The 18,567-nt window shown below is 35.9% G+C and overlaps 1 pseudogene; it reads left to right on the plus strand.

Annotated features, from left to right (window-relative positions):
* The first annotated feature begins 2,445 nt into the window (after nt 1-2,445).
* On the plus strand, nt 2,446-17,955 carry LOC107130226 (olfactory receptor 10R2-like; annotated as a pseudogene).
* Nucleotides 17,956-18,567: the final 612 nt, after the last annotated feature.

The following is an 18,567-nucleotide window of genomic DNA, read 5'->3' on the forward strand; positions in this document are numbered from 1 at the left end:
GATATGCATCAAGTAGTGGAATTACAAGATCATATGGTAGTTCTGTTTTCAGTTTTTTGAGGAACCCCCTTACTGACTTCCACAATGGCTGTCAACTAATTTACAACTGTCAACAGTGTGTACGGGTTCCCTTTTCTCCAAATCCTCCCTAACACTTTACATCTTTTGTCTTTTTGATAATAGCCATTCCAACAGGTGTGAGGTGGTATCTCATTGTGGTTTTAATATGCATTTTCTGATGAATAGTGGAGTTGAGCATTTTTTCATATACCTGCTGTCCATTTATATGTCTTGGGAAATGTCTATTCAGATTCTTTGCCCATTTCTAATTGGGTTATTTGTTATTTGACTATTGAGTTTTTAAAGTTCTTTAAATATTGTGAATGTTAACCCATTGTCAGATACACGGTTTGCAAATATTTTCTCTCATTACATAGGCTGTCTCTTTATTCTTTTGATGGTTACTTTTTCTGTGCAGAAGTTTTTTGGTTTGATGTAATTCCATTTGTCTATTTTGGCTTTGGTTACCTGAGTTTTTGGGGTATAAATGCTTTTTCTGCTTTCTCTCTGGAATGAATTTGAATTTACTGACAGCATGGGTTTATGTATCAGACACAGCTTTGTTGACCCAGTTCCTTGTATAGTGCCGGGCGTAACAGAAATACCTGTTTTATGAATGGCCATGACTGTCCTGCAATTTTATGCCCCCCAATCTTGCTCTGCCACCTTCATATTAACTCCATCCATCCCAGCAAACAAGCCAAGTACATGGAAGTCATCTTCACCACTTTGTTTTTTAACCCTCATACCACCCATTGTGTCCTATAGATTCCACTGGCGAAAAGTTCTTCAATCACATTCCTTTTCTATTTTTACAGGATCATCCAGTCTTCTCTGGATTACTGCAAAAACCTCAAGTCCTGTGGTCCCTAATCCATTCTTCACACTGCTGCCAGGGAAGTCTTAGGGTTGTCGTGATGGTTAAATTAGAAAATATGAGTTAAACACTTACAAAAGTTGTCTGGCATATGCTGAGCACTATTTTACTGTTGATTTTTATTATCATTGTCATCATCTTTCTAAAATAAAAATCTGATTAAATTATGTCCCAGATTATAAAACTCTCAATAGTTCCTAACAGATTTGAAGGTACATTTTAACTCTTTGTTAAAAATTCTACCAAAGTACTTGTTGTTCTAATACAATATATTGTTTCATGCCTCTTTACCTTTACATGTATTTTCCCAAAATTTATGATTTCTTATCATTTGTCTACCCACTACTCAGATTTCAAAACTTCATTCAAACATAACCACCTCTAAGAAGTTATTGACCTCCATAATCCAATTTGTATTTATTTTCTGTATTTTTTTATTGTGACATATGCATATCTCTCATAATCCCACATCAAAACGTGCAGCAGTCACTGCTTTCTATGTTTCCTCCTATGGGGGTTAATTTTTTTCTTTCTTTCTTTTTTATTTTCTTTCTTTTGAGATGGACTCTCACTCTGTCACCCAGGCTGGAGTGCAATGGTGTAATCTCAGCTCACTGCAACCTCCGCCTCCCAGGTTCAAGTGATTCTCCCACCTCAGCCTCCTGAGTAGCTGGGATTACAGGTGCCCACCACCACACCTGGCTAATTTTTGTATTTTTAGTAGAGATGGGGTTTCACTATGTTGGCCTGGCTGGTCTCGAACTCCTGACCTCAGGTGATCCGCCCCTGCTCAGCCTCTCAAAGTGCTGGGATTAGAGGCGTGAGCTACTGCGCCTGGCTGGGGGATTAATTTCTTAAGGTAAAAATTACCAATTATTTGAGCTCAGATCGCCTAAATGTAACACAGTTCATGACTGAAACTAAACTTCGTAATACATAAATACATCAATGCTGTCTCTGGACACTATAAGTGAGTTCTCCCACACTGTGCCGCATCTCCCAGATTTGCTCCTTGCTGCTGTCACTGCTGGATCTACAAGCACCTGTTAGTCCATTGCTCTGCCATTTCTCAAAATATATTCCTTCCCTTGAAATAGAGGCTTAAGTTAAGGAATAAACATTCTTGTCTCCAGCCAAATGTCAAAAATCAGGAACTGTAGGAGGAAGCCCATGGGAGATTTTTCTGCTGATTGTGTTTCCAGTAGCTTCTAGATTTTTAATGAGTCACTTCACCAAAGAATCTAAAATAGGAAACCAACTAATTTCCTGAGTCTATTGCGTAGTTTATCTATTTGGCAAAAAAGCCTTGAGGAGCATTTTTCCCTTGGATCATAGTTGCTAATTGAGGGAAGGCAGAATGTGTCAGAAGCAATGTGGTCATAGCTCCCTAGGGTGCTAGATAGTAAAATTACCAAGCAGGCATTGATGCTAATGTGAACCAGAAAAAAAAACCCATTAATTATACTCATTAAGGTTGTAGCTGATCCAGCCCATATAGAAAAGGCACAATGACCACTTTTCTGGGGAGTGAAGTAGTAAGTCATTTGTTGCTGTCTTGAAAAATTTTAAGAGACTAGCAGGAAGATATATAATATATTGGGAGCATGCTAGTTTTGGCGAATTATTTGGACTTTTCCTTAAAGGGCCTGGGCCATGATTAAGATACAGAGCAACTGCATTCCTCTGTACCCCAGGATTCATATTTTAAAGAATGTGAAACTCTCTCATATTGGAGATTTGGTCTTTATTCAGTGGACAGCTTGAAGAAATTAAATTATCTAAAACCTTAGGACATAATTATGTCATTTCAAATATCTTAGCTAGTTATGCCTTTTATCTTATGTTTAATTCAGAAATTGTTGAGATTTTCTTCGAATTGCAGTTTACAAATACATGACAGCGAAGGATTGGAAGGTGGTAATAGGAAAAGTAGCTGGATGGGGAGACAAAATAACGCTCAGGTTGAGGTCTTAAGGTCAAGAAAAAAGAACATTAGAGATATTGCAGAATGGTCAAAAAGGCTACCCTTAGCATCAGTCTTAAGAAATGAAGGAAGAAAGGAAGGAAATATTTAATTAGGGCTTCTTGTAATTCTGGGTTATGTTTTTTACTTACGCTGTCCAATCATCTTTATAATAACCCATATTACAGAAGAGAAAACTAAGATTCAGGAGGATTAATTTATTTGCTCAAAGAAAATGCTGAAATAGGAATGTGAATTCCGTCTCTAGTGCTTTCTTCATAACAAATTTTTATCTAGCTTCCTTGATCACTCACTGGAATTATCTTTACAAACTACATGAAAAATACGTACAAATTAGTTGCAATGATTTATTTATGTATTAATTTGTTCAATTATAATTTTGTCAGATTTTGAATATTTGTTCTTGCTAGAAACTCTGATGCTGATGTGGTTAGAGAGATGTATATAAGTGGTGCATGGCACAGAAACTTTTGTCAAATGAACAACATAGTCTTTGACTTCTAAGAGCTTGAATTGTACTAGGTAAGAATGATCATTTTATAGAATGATCTAAAACGTAAGAAGTCCTAGAATGCATGTTTCACAAGGGCAAAGATCTTTGCTTTTTTCACTGTTGTATCTCAAACACCAAATACGATGTCTCAGATTTAGTAATGTATACAATAAATAGTTTTTAAATTGAAATAGTGCTTGGAAACCTGACTTACAGGGAAGTCATTTGAACGATTAGAAGATCTGCCCTAACACAGGAAAAGGCTCTTTGCATGTTCAATGAACTATGAAGTTCCATATGATTAAAACATTGGGATAAAATCTTGGAGCTGGAATAAATATTTGTGGTGTTGTAAGAGATCAAATTATCAACAGCCTTTTTCCTTGTCTTTCCTTCCCTTTTTCTTCCCTTTCTTTCTTTCCCTTTCTCCCCCTTTCTTTCCTTCCCTTTAACTCCCTTTTTCCTTCCTTCCTTCCCTCCCTCCCTCCTTTCTTTCTCTCTTTCATTCTTTCTTTTTCTTTCTTTCTTTTCTTTCTTTCTTTCCTTCTTTTTCTCTTTCTTTCTATCCCTCTTTCCTTCCTTCCTTCCTTTTTTTCTTCCTTCCTTCCTTCCTTTCTCTTTCTTTCTCTTTCTTTTCTCTCTCTCTTTCTTTCTTTCTCTCTCTTCCTTCCTTTCTTTCTTTCTCTTTCTTTCTTTCTTTCTTTCTTTCTTTCTTTCTTTCTTTCCCTTCCTTCCTTCCTTCCTTCCTTTCTTCCTTTCGCTTTCTTTCTTTCTTTCTTTCTTTCTTTCTTTCTTTCTTTCTTTCTTTCTCTTTCCCTTCCTTCCTTCCTTCCTTCCTTTTCTTCTTTCTTTCTCTTTCTTTCTTTCTCTTTCTTTTTCTTTCTTTCTTTCTTTCTTTCTTTCTTTCTTTCTTTCTCTCTCTCTCTCTCTCTCTCTCTCCCCCCCTCCCTCCCTCCCTCCCTCCCTCCTTCCTTCCTTCCTTCTTTTCTTTTTCTTTCTTTCTTTTAAGAAAATTGGAATTTTGCAACATTTGCAGGGATTTTTTAGGGTTCTGGGTTAGAAGGTACTTGGTTAAATGTAAATTTAAATGTCCCTATGATTGCCACTTCTTAGTTGAACTGTTTCAACACCCACCTTACCATTTATTCTCCTCTCCTCTCCCATCTTCTCCCAGCTGTTCTCTGTGTTTGCAATGCCATGCCTCCCATTCTCAGGCCCCTCTATCTCTGCTGCCCAAATCACTCTGCAAAATAATCTCCTCCAATTGCCCTTCCCAAGTCAACAGGGGTGGAGGTAAAAATGAAAAACAAAATGAAACAAAACAAAACCCTATAGCTTCCTACTTTGAATAAATTTGTTTCTTCTAATTTCTCCCTTCAGGCTGGATACAAGAAAGGAAAGGCAAACAAAAATAAAGAGTGTCATAATATATTTATTTTTTAAAAGAAATACAGATTCTTTTCAGATTCCATAGTTCTGGCTCTAGAGAGGAATCAGTCATGTCAAAAACACCAGATATGGGTATCAGGGGGCCTGGAGAGAAAAAGAAAATTCATTCTCCAATAAAGATATTATGAATCAGTTGGTCAGCTCATTGAGTGTGTATTCTATTTTCATAGTTCTGTCTGCAAGAAAAAGTACAAATATATTTTAATTGACACCTAGTATGCATGTGCACATATACAAATTGAAATAAAATATTCACTTTAAATAAGGACTACTCAGACTGGGTATGCTTTATTCTAATCTTCTCTTCTTATATCTGCTCTCCATTTAAATTTAAAAACTGCTGAGGTAGACCACTAATTTGATTCTATAGCCTCAGTTATGTAATAAACATAAAGTTTCAAAATTACTGTCTTAAAACATATTTATCTATAAGAGAAAAGAGACCAGTAAAAAAAATAATAATAGTAAAGAAAATAATGCCATTAGATAGAGCACTTCTTATGTAGCAGGTGCTGTTCTCAGAAGTTTACATAAATTAATACACTTAATATTAATCACAGCCTCTTTCATAGATGAGACAACTACATTATAGCGAGGTTAAATAAGTTGTCTAAGGTTACACAGTCACCCAATGGAAGAACTGGGACCCAAAGCCAAGTTACCTTCCTCTAGATTCCATACTGTCATTCAATACACAGTAATACTGCCTTTCTTAAAATAAGTACTATTAGTTTGTGTTACGATTTTCAAATTTTCGTTATTATAAATACATTTTTACATATAAATCTCTATGGGCAACTTTTAAGAAATAGAATATTGCAATAAATTAGATAAATATATTCAAGGATGTTGATATATTTTGCTAAATTTCTTGGCATAAACAAGAGCAAATTATATTTTTGAGACGGAGCCTCGCTCAGCCGCCCAGGCTGGAGTGCAGTGGCCGGATCTCAGCTCACTTTAAGCTCCACCTCCTGGGTTTGAGCCATTCTCCTGCCTCAGCCTCCTGAGTAGCTGGGACTACAAGCGCCCATCACGTCGCCTGGCTAGTTTTTTGTTTTTTTGTTTTGTTTTTTTTGGTTTTTTTTGTTTTTTTTTTGTTTTTTTTTTTTTGAGACGGAGTCTCGCTCTGTCGCCCAGGCTGGAGTGCAGTGGCCGGATCTCAGCTCACTGCAAGCTCTGACTCCCGGGTTTACGCCATTCTCCTGCCTCAGCCTCCCGAGTAGCTGGGACTACAGGCGCCCGCCACCTTACCCGGCTAGTTTTTTGTATTTTTCAGTAGAGACGGGATTTCACAGTATTAGCCAGGATGGTCTCGATCTCCTGACCTCGTGATCCGCCCGTCTCGGCCTCCCAAAGTGCTGGGATTACAGGCTTGAGCCACCGCGCCCGGCCTATAATCTTATTAGTAAACTTTTTGTTACTTGTCATATAACACCACCAGTTAATTTGATAGGTGTAAATAATGTCTCTACTTTACTTGAAATATACTTCAAGTTAAATTATATTTTTAACATAAATTTTTACATGTTTGACGCATTCTATTTCTATTTTATAAACCGTATGCTTATATCTATCTGCTTCTTCAAAGTTTGTTATTTTCTCCATCACTTTGTAATAAACTTTTTATTAATGAATTTATTTGAAGAATATTTTTGGTAGTTTCCCATTTGTTGTTTGCTTTCTAATATTTCTAATGGTGCCATTTTTGTAAATATTTTATTTTATACAAATTGTTGCTTAATACTGCTTGATAATATTCCATTATTGTGTAAGTTTAGCTTTTCAAATTTTCTGTCCAGTAATACAATGTTTTCTATTCTTCAATTTTTTTTTGTATTTTATTAACATATAAAATAAATTTTGAACGTATGTGTTGAAAATTTAAACTGATATTTAAAATGTATTGAAGATGTATTTATTAAGTTACTACTATATGTCAGAAAGAGTTTAGACGGCATTGAGATGTTTTATACTTTAAAAATAATTAAATTTTTGTTTAGGTAAATAAGGTATAAACTTTCTTCTGATAACTGCTTTAAATTTAGCCCATATAGTCTAATATATATAGCTGACATTATTTTCTAGAATTTATTTTATTTTACATTGAATTTTCCCTTTGCCCCAACACTTGTTTAATAGTATTTTCAGATTATCGTATGGTCAAGCCTGTAATCCCAGCACTTTGGGAGGCCGAGACGGGATCGAGACCATCCTGGCTAACACGGTGAAACCCCGTCTCTACTAAAAAATACAAAAAATCAGCCGGGCGTGGTGGCAGGCGCCCGTAGTCCCAGTCACTTAGGAGGCTGAGGCAGGAGAATGGTGTAAACCCGGGAGGCGGAGCTTGCAGCGAGCTGAGATCCGGGCACTGCACTCCAGCCCGGGCAACAGAGCGAGACTCCGTCTCAAAAAAAAAAAAAAAAATTATCATATGGAAGAGCTTTCAAAAATATGATTTTCATAGATTTTATTTTTATTGTTACTGATCAATGGTTTTGCTCAAATGTACAGATAGATTTTCCGTATTCTTTTAAAATTTTTAAATTAAAAATTTAAAATAATTAAACTTAAAAATTAATGTTTTAATTAATGCTTCTTTAAATGTATAGGATAAATGTGTAAGATACATTTTAATCTTTGCTGTTTTTGATCAATGTTTATGAGCACTTGGATAGTCATGAATATGAATAAGATGAAAGGGTGATGGATCATTTAAATGTATAGAAACAAGTATTTTATTTCATCGCATTCTGACTGGTGTGAAATGGTATCTCATTGTGGTTTTGATTTGCATTTCTCTGATGATTATTGATGATGAGCATTTTTTATAAGTTTCATGGCTGATTGTATGTCTTATTTTGAGATGTGTCTGTTTATATCCTTTGCACATTTTAAAATGGCATTTATTGTTTGTTGCTTGATTTAAGTTTCTTATAGGATTCTGAATATTAGGCCTTTGTCTGACACATAGTTTGTGAATATTTTCTCCCATTCTGTAGGTTGTCTGGTTCAATATATGAAAATCAATAAATGTAATTCATGACATAAACAATTAGAAATGAAATTCATATGATCATTTCGATAGATGCAGAAAATCTTTCAATAAAATCTAACATCCCTTCATGATAAAAGCCCTCAACAGACTAGTCTTTGGGGAACATATCTCAAAATAATAAGAGACATCTATGACAAATCCACAGCCAACATCATATTCAACAAGCAAAAGCTAGAACTATTGTTCTTGAGAACTGAAACAACACAAGGATACCCATTCTTACCACTCCTATTCAAGGCAAGAGAAAGAAATAAAAGGCATCCAAATAGGAAGAAAATGTCAAACTACTGGTCTTCGTTGTTGATATTATTCCATATCTGGAAAACTAATTTAAAGGCTCTGCCAAAAGGCTCCTAGACATAATAAATGGCTTTAGTAAAATTTTAGGATACAAAATCAATCTAAAAAAATCAGTAGTATTTCTATACATCAATAATGTCCAGGCTGAGGGTCAAATCAAGGGCATAATTATATTTCAATAACCACAAAGAAAATAAAATATCTAGAAATGCACCTAATGAAAGAGGAGAAAGGTCTCTACAAGGAGAACTACAAAACACTGCTCAAAGAAATCAGAGATGATGCAAATAAATGGAAAAACATTCCATGCTCATGAACTGGAATAATCAATATTGTTAAAATGGCCATACTGTCCAAAGCAATTTACAGATTCAATGCTATTCCTATCAAACTACGAATGTAATTTTATCAGAATTAGCAAAACTATTATAAAATTCATATGAAACCATAAAAGGGCTCAAATAGCCCAAGTAACCCTAAACAAAAAGAACAAAGTCAGAGAGAAGTATCATACTAGCCAACCTCAAACTGTACTGTAATGTTACAGTAGCCCAAGCAGCATGGTTCTGGTGCAAAAACAGATACATAGACCTACGGAACATAATAAAAAAACTTAGAAAGCAAGCTGCACATCTACAACCATCTAATCTTCAACAAGGCTGACAAAAGAAAACAATGGAAAAAGGACTCCCTGTCCAATAAATGGTGCGGGGATAACTGGCTAGCCATCTGCAGAAGAGGGAAACTGGACCATCACTTTTCACCATATACAAAAATTAACTCAAAGTGGATTAAAAATTTAAATGTAAAACCTCAAACTCTAAAAATCCTGGATGAAAACCTGGGGAATACTATTCTCAATATAAGCCTTGGCAAAGAATTTTTGGTTAAGTTCCCAAAAGCAATTGCAGCAAAAACAAAAATTTGTAAGTGGGAGCTAATTAAACTAGAGCTTCTGCACAGCAAAAGAAACTATTGACAGAGTGAAGAGATTCTTATTTCTACTTGTTAGAACCTGAGAGGAGGTTTAGGTGCAGTAATTAGAATAAATTTCATATAAGCTAATTTTATTTAATGGGATTCTACCTGAATAAAAAGTATTCTTGTCTTCTCTTATACTAACATTTAATTAACGGTTACTAGAAAATCAAAAGTATACTACATTGCTTTGACTTTTTACTGCAGAAAAAGCTATCATAAGTTTCAAACCTCAATTTTCATTTTTTCATAAACCATATACAAAGTTTTTCCTAAAAGCAGTTTATGTATCAGAATTCAATGACTCTATAACAGACCATGTTTTATTTAAGGCATGCTGGGCTCCATGTGTGTCTATAGATAAAGATGATGGATAAGGAAAGAAGAAAGGTGATAAGGATAATTCTAGTCAATTCAGAAAATACTTATTCTGCATATAAATACAGATAATTATTCACAATCTGTTTGCTTATTTTTCTTGAATGTCTACATTATCGTTGTTCAAAGTGGGGAATAAGTGATATTAACCTAACTCAATCCATCTATATTGAGCTCAACAGGACCTGTCTCCCAACCCTCTGTTCAGGTATATAATATCTTCTTTTGTAAAATGTGTTTATGGTTATTTTAATTATGATTACAAATATAACTGGGCATTATTAGTGGTAAACTTTAAGTTATCAGCCTGAGAATGCAAATAATCAACTTACAATTATTTCTATCAACACTTACAATTATTTCTATCAACAGTCTTCAAAGAGCTGTGATGTGTTCCGGAAACACTTGAGGATCCTAGAGTAGGACTAAAATGGTGACTATTAAATGGATCACAATGCTCCAAAGGCCTCTATTTAGTGATTAAACTGAACACATTTGGGCAATTCTGATTTCTTTTCATATAAATTTTATAATCATCTTATCAGTCTTTAGAATAAAAGCCTGCTGGGATTTGTTAAGAATTACGTTGACTACATAGACCAATTTGGTCAGAATTGCTCTTTATTTTATTATATCTTTAAATTCATGAACATGGGTGTTCTTCACTTAGTCATATTTTATAATTTATCCCAAAAATGTTTGAGAGATATCTGTGCATATGTCTTGCACTTTTTTGTTAAATCTGACACTAAGTTTTTAAAAATGATATTGTGAATTGAATTGTTTTCTTAATATCATTTTTAGATGGTTTATTGCTTGTTCTAGTAGGCCAAATAACGAGCTCCCAAAGATTTCTATGTTTTAATCACTGGAACCTGAGAATATGTTGGATTATAACAAGAGGAATTAAGGTTGCAGAAGGAAAGTCAACTGACAATAAAATGGAGATATTATCCTGTATTATTCTGGTAGGCTCAAAGTAATCATAAGGTTCTTAAAATTGGGAGAGGGAATCAGAAAGTCAGAGAAAGAGGTGTAACTTTGTTGACTTTGAAGACAGAAGAAGGGGACCATGAACCAATGAACATGAGAGGTAGCTAGGAACCGGAAAAGGCAAGTAAAAGGCAATATTCTTCTTTGTCACCTCCAGAAAGGAACAAAGGACTGCACGCCCCAAATTCTGATATTCACATACCTGAATATGTTTTACTTCTTTCTGTCTTCGTAGTTCTTGGCAGAAAACCTCACCATGGTCACTGAATTCCTGTTGCTGGGTTTTTCCAGCCTCGGTGAAATTCAACTGGCTCTCTTTGTAGTTTTTCTTTTTTTGTATCTAGTCATCCTTAGTGGCAATGTCACCATTATCAGTGTCATCCACCAGGATAAAAGCCTCCACACACAGTTTGCTCAGCTGGGGCTATTGGCCAGGAGCCTTGGTTTCTTTCCATATAGATTCTCCAAGGGCTGCCTGGGCTTTCTCAAAACACGGTTGCTAGGGTACAAAAGTGGATGATTCAACACACCACAAGTAGCAGCTACTAGACTTTAGAGACCAGGGTTAATAAATAGATACAGTCTTACATTGATTGTAATTTTTTGGTCAAAGTGGTCACTCATCCTATCTGGATTCAGGGGAAGGAAGCAGCCATTAAAAGTTCCTGTCTGGCTTAATCACTTGGGCTTTTCTCTTACTTTCTCATCCCTGCAGCATCCTTTTAAAAAAATTTTAATTTAATTAGAAGTTATGGGATTCGTGTGCAGGATGTGCAGTTTTGTTACATAGGTAAACATGTGCCATGGTGGTTTGCTGCATCCATCAACTCATCACCTAGGTATTAAGCCCAGTTGCATTCCCTATTTATTCTGATGCTCTCCCCTCCCCACCCTCCACCATAGGCCCCAGTATGTGTTATTCCCCTCCCTGTGTCCATGTATTCTCATTGTTCAGGTCTGACTTGTAAGTGAGAACATGTGGTACATGACTTATACAAGAGCAGTTCATGTGAGCACCTCAGAGAGACGTCCATGCGTATCTAGCATTTCACCCACTTCCAGCCCAGGTGGATGGACTCACTGTCAGAAAGAACCAGTATGTGAACTGAAATGGGGAGAAAGCTGATGGGCTTTGTGGAAACCTATATGAAGGCACTGTCACACTTTTCTCCATAATCCAAACTGTCTTCATATACTGAGGAAATTTTTACCAAATTCACATTATATTCCAGAAGCAAACCTGTTTCTAATGTATCTGAAAGATTCTGCCATTCTAGTATTCTATCCTCTATTCTTTATATCTTCCTCTCTTCTAGCTTTCAGAAATAGGAATGTGTAGCTGCTTTAAAAGGATACTTTTCTTCAATTTCGGAACGAAACTCTAGAGGCACCATGTAGGGAAATTCAAAGGAGATGGTTTCATTGTTGTATATTTTAACAAATGATGCCTGGAGAACCTCCACATTTCTGACTAGAGAATTTCTAAGAGGGAGTCAACTAATCTCCATGAATAATAGGACTTTTTCTTTGGCCAACGAATTCTTATAGTATATTATCATGGTTCCACATGCTAATTAGAAAAATTATGGACAAGTATTGGGCACATGTGGTAATTATCTCCCTGTGGAGGTAGAGAGCTCACTTACCACCCAAGGCATTGAGTCCATGGCTAATGTAAAAAGGAAAGGCCACTGATGACACTCATTGAGGCATTACCTAAAGTAGCCATGGAGAAAGGGCACAGGTAACATTTTTCTGTGGAGTAATGCTGTTTTCTTATTTTGGTCTTGGGAGTTCCTGAAAGATGAAGAAGAACCCTAAGCCATCATGACAAGGAAGACAATTTTGGTAAATTTCACCCAGAAACCTTCACAGAAGTTTCTAGGAGGTGACTGAGACTGAATAAACTGGCAGGTTACAAGGCTCTAGAACTCTGATTTGAAGAAATGTAAAATTTTAATTTTTATTTAGAGACCTTGATTTTTTTTATTAAGAAGACCAGTGACAGTCATTTATTTTTGTGTCAAATTTTAAAATTGTTGAGTTTTTCCCATGAGCTAGTGATCTGTTTACCCCTAGTTATTACTAATGAAAAAACAGAATTTGTAATCAAATGACAGAAAGAAAAGCTGAATAGTGGAAAAAATAAAGATAAAGATTGAAACCAAGGCCAAAGCAAAGACAGAGACCCAGGATAAGTCTTGATTATTTCAGGGGTGGGGGTAGGATTAGTCTTAGAAAGGAAGAATAAAAAAATTACAGTAAACATACACTGCATGAGGAATACAGAAATGTTTCTCACTTAAGAGGCACATAACAGTGCCTCTTAAGGAAACCAAGTTACTACAAAATAAACTAATTAGAATTATTATTAATTCATTAATAGACATTTATTTATTCCTGAAGTATCTATATCTCATTTATTTAAATATTGGATAAAGTTGAGGATACAAAGGGAATAAGATGAGGCGTTTATCCTTGAGGCTATTAAATCTATTGGAGAGACCAATGGGAAAGAAAAAATTAGATATAACATGTTTTAGACAAGCTTTAGATTACTAAGAAGGGAACAGCAGACCCTCTTTAGACATATTGGAGAAAGTTAGATAATTGATAACTCTAAAAATGGGAGGAATGAGTGGGCCATACATGAAGGGGAAATGATATTGGAGGCTGAGATTTCTCTCTCCTCTCTTTCTCAGTGGAATCTTGAGACACAAAGGCATATAAAGGAAACTAAGTATTTCAGTACAATTCCTGTGTGATGAAAACTTAGAGGATGAGATTGTAAATGTATATGGGACAGAGAATCATCTGTCCTATGATTCAGCTTAAGGAATTTTGACTTTACCTTACAGGTGATGAAGAGTTACTATGCAGCGTAATGTGAAAATATGAATTCACTATTTCTACTTGTTAAGAAGATGATCTAGTTACTCTATTTTTCTTCTTTTCTTTTCTTCCCCTTTCTCATTTTTCTAAGCGTTTCTTTCAATCTGTAATGCCTTCCCTTCCAAACTCATGTCATTACCTCTTATTTACCAGTAACTGTAAGCAGTACCCTAGACTGAGTTAAGTCAAATATTTCCATAGTAAATTTTATTTTTGACTATTAGTTTCCACATAGGTTCCAAGGATGAGTTTGAAAGAACAGATGGGGTAGGAGTTATAGAGTAGATACTGAGTAATGTGACCTTACTTCTCTTTCAGGTACACCAATTTTCTTTCCCGTACACCAACTTTCTTTGCATACTTTGTCACTGTTAATATTGGGGATGAACCTATAAGTGAGAAAACACTCCAAGAAAGGATATATGGAAAGTGGAAAGGCATAGATGATGTCTCAGGAAGAATGTTAGTGAGGAATCTGTTTTGGTCAAATGCATGGTGTATATTCTTTATTTATAAGGTTTAGAGATAAGGCCATTCAAAAATATACTGAGATAGAAAATAAAACTCTTGGTTCTCTTCCCGTTTCAAAATTTTATTAAACATTTGCCTAAACAAAACAGCAAATATTGATAGCAATTTAGTTATTTGTAAAGGACTTCAAGCCCCTAAATCAAGTGTTTCTAAAATTAAAATCAAAAGTTTAGCTAGTGAGATAATGGAGGAGACTATTTGATAATCAGAAATGATAAATAATATAGCAACATTTTTTACGGGATTTTTTGCTCTACATTCAGAGAATAATGTCAGAGAGATTTTTCATCCCAAAATGTTGAAGCAGAGTGTTAATGTTACAGGGTAGGTAAATATTAAGGTAACAAGTTTTGAAAATCCCTGGAATCAAATATCATCTACTCGAGAGTTTTTTTTTTTTTTTTTTGAGACGGAGTCTCGCTCTGTCACCCAGGCTGGAGTGCAGTGGCCAGATCTCAGCTCACTGCAAGCTCCGCCTCCCGGGTTCACGCCATTCTCCTGCCTCAGCCTCCCGAGTAGCTGGGACTACAGGCGCCCGCCACCTCGCCCGGCTAGTTTTTTGTATTTTTTAGTAGAGACGAGGTTTCACCGTGTTAACCAGGATGGTCTCGATCTCCCGACCTCGTGATCCGCCCGTCTCGGCCTCCCAAAGTGCTGGGATTACAGGCTTGAGCCACCGCGCCCGGCCTTTACTCGAGAGTTTTGAAATGATTTAGAGAATAAAGTGATATCATTGGTCGTTGATTTTTTTCAACAGGTTTTGAAACACTTAGTATATGTTGGGCATCATTGTATGTGTTCCAGATGCAGTTTCTGTTATCTGGTAAGTTATAGTTTGTAGAGTCAAAGATAACCTTATAATAGTAGTTTGTGGCAAGACAAGTAAGATTCTAGTGACTACTCAGGAAAAAAAAATGGTGCAGCATGATTAGGAAGCTGTAGGAAGAATTCTTTGAGTAAAGTCATTTTAAATGAAAAGTAAAAGGAGACCACAAAATTAAAAGCAGAAAAACAGTAAGTATAAAGCAGAGACTATTTCCAGATATAGAAAGCAGTATGAAAAATGACTTGATTGTGTAAAAATTCTCACTGCTGAAGTACATATGAAGGAATCTATAATGGCAGTTATGAGTGAAAAGGTGAAACTGGGAAAAGTGTGAAAGACCTAGAATATTTTATAGATAACTGAGAGTCAGTTGGTTTGGTAATATGATAGGATTTGTTCTATAGAAAGACAATTCTGCTGCTATTATGGAGGATTACTCAGAGTGGAAGAGAGAATCTTGGCAGTTCACTTATAATACTATAGTCCAAGCTAATGACAATTACTTGCAAAAAAGAATAATGAATCCTAAAAGGGAACAAAAATAGATTGAATGTGGAAGATTAGAAAAATGGTGAGTTTAAACATGTAGTAGAAATTTATAGCTTAGATGGCTTAAGAGTATTTTGAAACTACTTATTGAGATACAGAATCTAGATAAAAGAACACATTTAGGCAAGAGGTAGCACAGAATAAGAGTGCTTTGATTAAAATGTATGTAATTCAGTACCAGCAATGATAAATATGTTGGAGGCCTTAGGGAAGGTATCTGAGCCCACCTATTCAGAAATTTAGAGACAGTTCTTTGGAATGACAGCGTTTTGGGCCTCCAAGCCAGGTACATCAAGGATAGGACATAAAACAATGGGCAACAAGTGAATGCTGAAGCAAAACTAAATGATTCTAGCCATGTCTTTTCTGTAAGGAGAAATCAGGCCTATAATCCTGTAAGAGTTTGTAGAGTAATCATAAAGCTAGTCCTAAAACAATAGCAATAGTTCAAAACCAATTTATGTTTAACAAATGAATGCATGAAAATTGGTTATATAATTAGTTGTAAAAGGGAACTGTGCTCTTTAAGTAACACAAAGACAAATGGATGCTTTTCTAGATGGAGAAGGTATTAAAAACAGGCGTAGAAAGTGAATCATCAGACAATGGTGTTACAGCTTATTCATGCTATCGCTTATTGATATATGTATCAGTAATCAGGATAAAAGTGTGACCATTGAAAATAATAATTAATATAAAGGATTTTATAACATTAGGTTACAAGAATCCTCTCTAGTCTGCAGGGAATATGTTCCAAGATTCCATTGTATGCCTGGAACTGTGAATAGTACTGAACTCTAAATATACTGTGATTTTTTTTCTATAATACATGGCCATGATAAGGCTTAATTTATAAATTAGGAATAGCAAGATATTAACAACAATAACTAATAATAAAGTAGATCAATAATAACATTATATCAGCATCACTACTCTTGCACTTTGGAGTCATTATTAAGGAAAATAAAGGTTACTTGAGCACAAGCTTGGTGATACCATGACAGTTGATCTGATAACTGGACGGCTTCTGAGTGACTAATGGGTAATAGCATATATAGTCCCGATACACTGCACAAAGGGATGATTCTTGTCCTGGGCAGGAAGGAGCAAGACAGTATGAAATTTCAACATGATACACAGAAGGGCACACAACTTAAAACTTGTGAGTTGTTTATTTCTGGAATTTTCCATTTGATGTTTTTGGATTGCAGTTGACTTGGGTACTTGAAACTAACCTGGGTACTAGAAACCAGTGAAAGCAATACTTTGGATAAGGAGGAACCACTCTATTAAAAAATTAGATGGGATCTATATAAGTCTCCAAGTAGGGGACCTGATGGATAGGCTTTATTTGAGCAAATGACTGTACACTTCCTATGAACTTTTGTCCCCAGATTCACCGCTAAAATCAGCAGCAGAAAAATAGCAGTTTGAATGCATATCAATTTAGAAGATCTTCTCGTTACATTTACAACTCTTTTTTCTCTCCCATGCTTGTTGTTTCTCATTCAAACAAGGCTGGCATGGCTACTTTATGAAGGTAAGTCTCCCTGAATTTTAAGTTCCAAAGATCTCTGGGTCTGATCGTATTGGCTTTATTCCATGGGATCAACTCTTCATGGCTAATTCCTCCTCTGTCACTGAGTTCCTACTGCTGGGCTTCTCTAGCCTTGGGAAATTGCAGCTTGTCCTCTTTGTGGTCTTTCTCTGCCTCTATTTGATTATATGGAGTGGAAACATCATCATCATCTCAGTCATTCACTTGGATCACAGCCTCCACACACCCATGTACTTCTTTCTAGGTATTCTTTCTATCTCGGAAATCTTCTACACAATCGTTATCCTGCCCAAGATGCTTATCAACTTATTCTCTGTACTAAGGACACTCTCCTTTGTGAGTTGTGCCACCCAGATGTTCTTCTTCGTTGGTTTTGCTGTCACTAACTGTCTGCTTCTGGGAGTGAAGGGTTATGATCATTATGCTGCCATCTGCCAGCCTTTGCACTACACTGTTCTCATGAGCTGGAGAGTATGTGGACAACTGGTAGCAACTTGCATTATTAGTGGCTTCCTAATACATCAGGTGTATTAGGTCTTTAGTCTTCCTTTCTGTGGCTCCAACTTTGGTCTTTAGCCTCCTTTTCCGTGGCTCCAACAAGGTCAATCACTAGTTTTGTGATATTTCACCAGTTATCTGACTAGCCTGTGCTGACAGTGACATCAATGGACTGGTCATCTTCATCTTTGGGGTCTTGGTGCTTGTTTTGCCCTTGATATTTATCTGCATTTCTTATGGCTTCATTGTCCACACCATCCTGAAGATCCCATCAGCTGAAGGCAAGAAAAAGCCTTCTCCACCTGTGCTTCCCATCTCATTGTAGTCATTGTCCATTATGGTTGTGCTTCCTTTGTCTACTTGTGGCCCTCAGCCAAATATACATCGGGCAAAGCTAGGCTGGTGACAGTAACCTATACCATCATAACCCCACTGTTGAACCCCATGGTATACAGCCTCAGGAACAAAGATGGGCAGCTGGCTATTTAGAAACTGATTGGAAAGTCTGGGTTTTCTCTTAAGACTCTATAATCAGAATACTTTCTAAGTGTATGGACACCATTAGACCAATTGTGTCATGATTATTTAAATCATGAGATTATCTAGTCTATTTATCTATCTAACTCTGAGGCCTCAGATGAGTTGTTTGACATTTGGGGCCTACATGTTCTATGTATAGCAGAGATAGCAATATTTTCTTCCTGGAGTCATTGTAATTAAGAGAGATTACAAAATATCTAGCAATAAAACATAACTCTCCTCCTCTTTCTCTTCTTCTTCTGGATTTATAGTCTTCAAAAAGGTCTTAGCGGCCAACATTTTTTTGCCCTATATTTGTCTTGTTTGACCAAAATCTCTGATTGTACTCTGTTTAAGGTTATGTCCAGCTTAAAATGAGGTGTCGAGGCCTGAAGGTGGCTTAGATCTAGTGGTATGACATGGCAGGGAAAACTGTACCATATAGGTAATTAGATGATTTAAAACTGGACACTGGTTAGGTCATGACTAAAGCTTTGACTCTTCTCTGAATCTAAATTCTAATACATGGAAAATAGGGATAATGTAATTTTCGTGTTCTACTTCATGGGGGTTTCATTTGTATCTTATAAACAGTATAAAAGAAAGTGTAAAAGAAGTGCAAAA

The sequence above is a fragment of the Macaca fascicularis genome, chromosome 1 (genome assembly GCF_037993035.2).
Source record: "Macaca fascicularis isolate 582-1 chromosome 1, T2T-MFA8v1.1".
In the NCBI taxonomy this organism is placed as follows: Eukaryota; Metazoa; Chordata; class Mammalia; order Primates; family Cercopithecidae; genus Macaca; species Macaca fascicularis.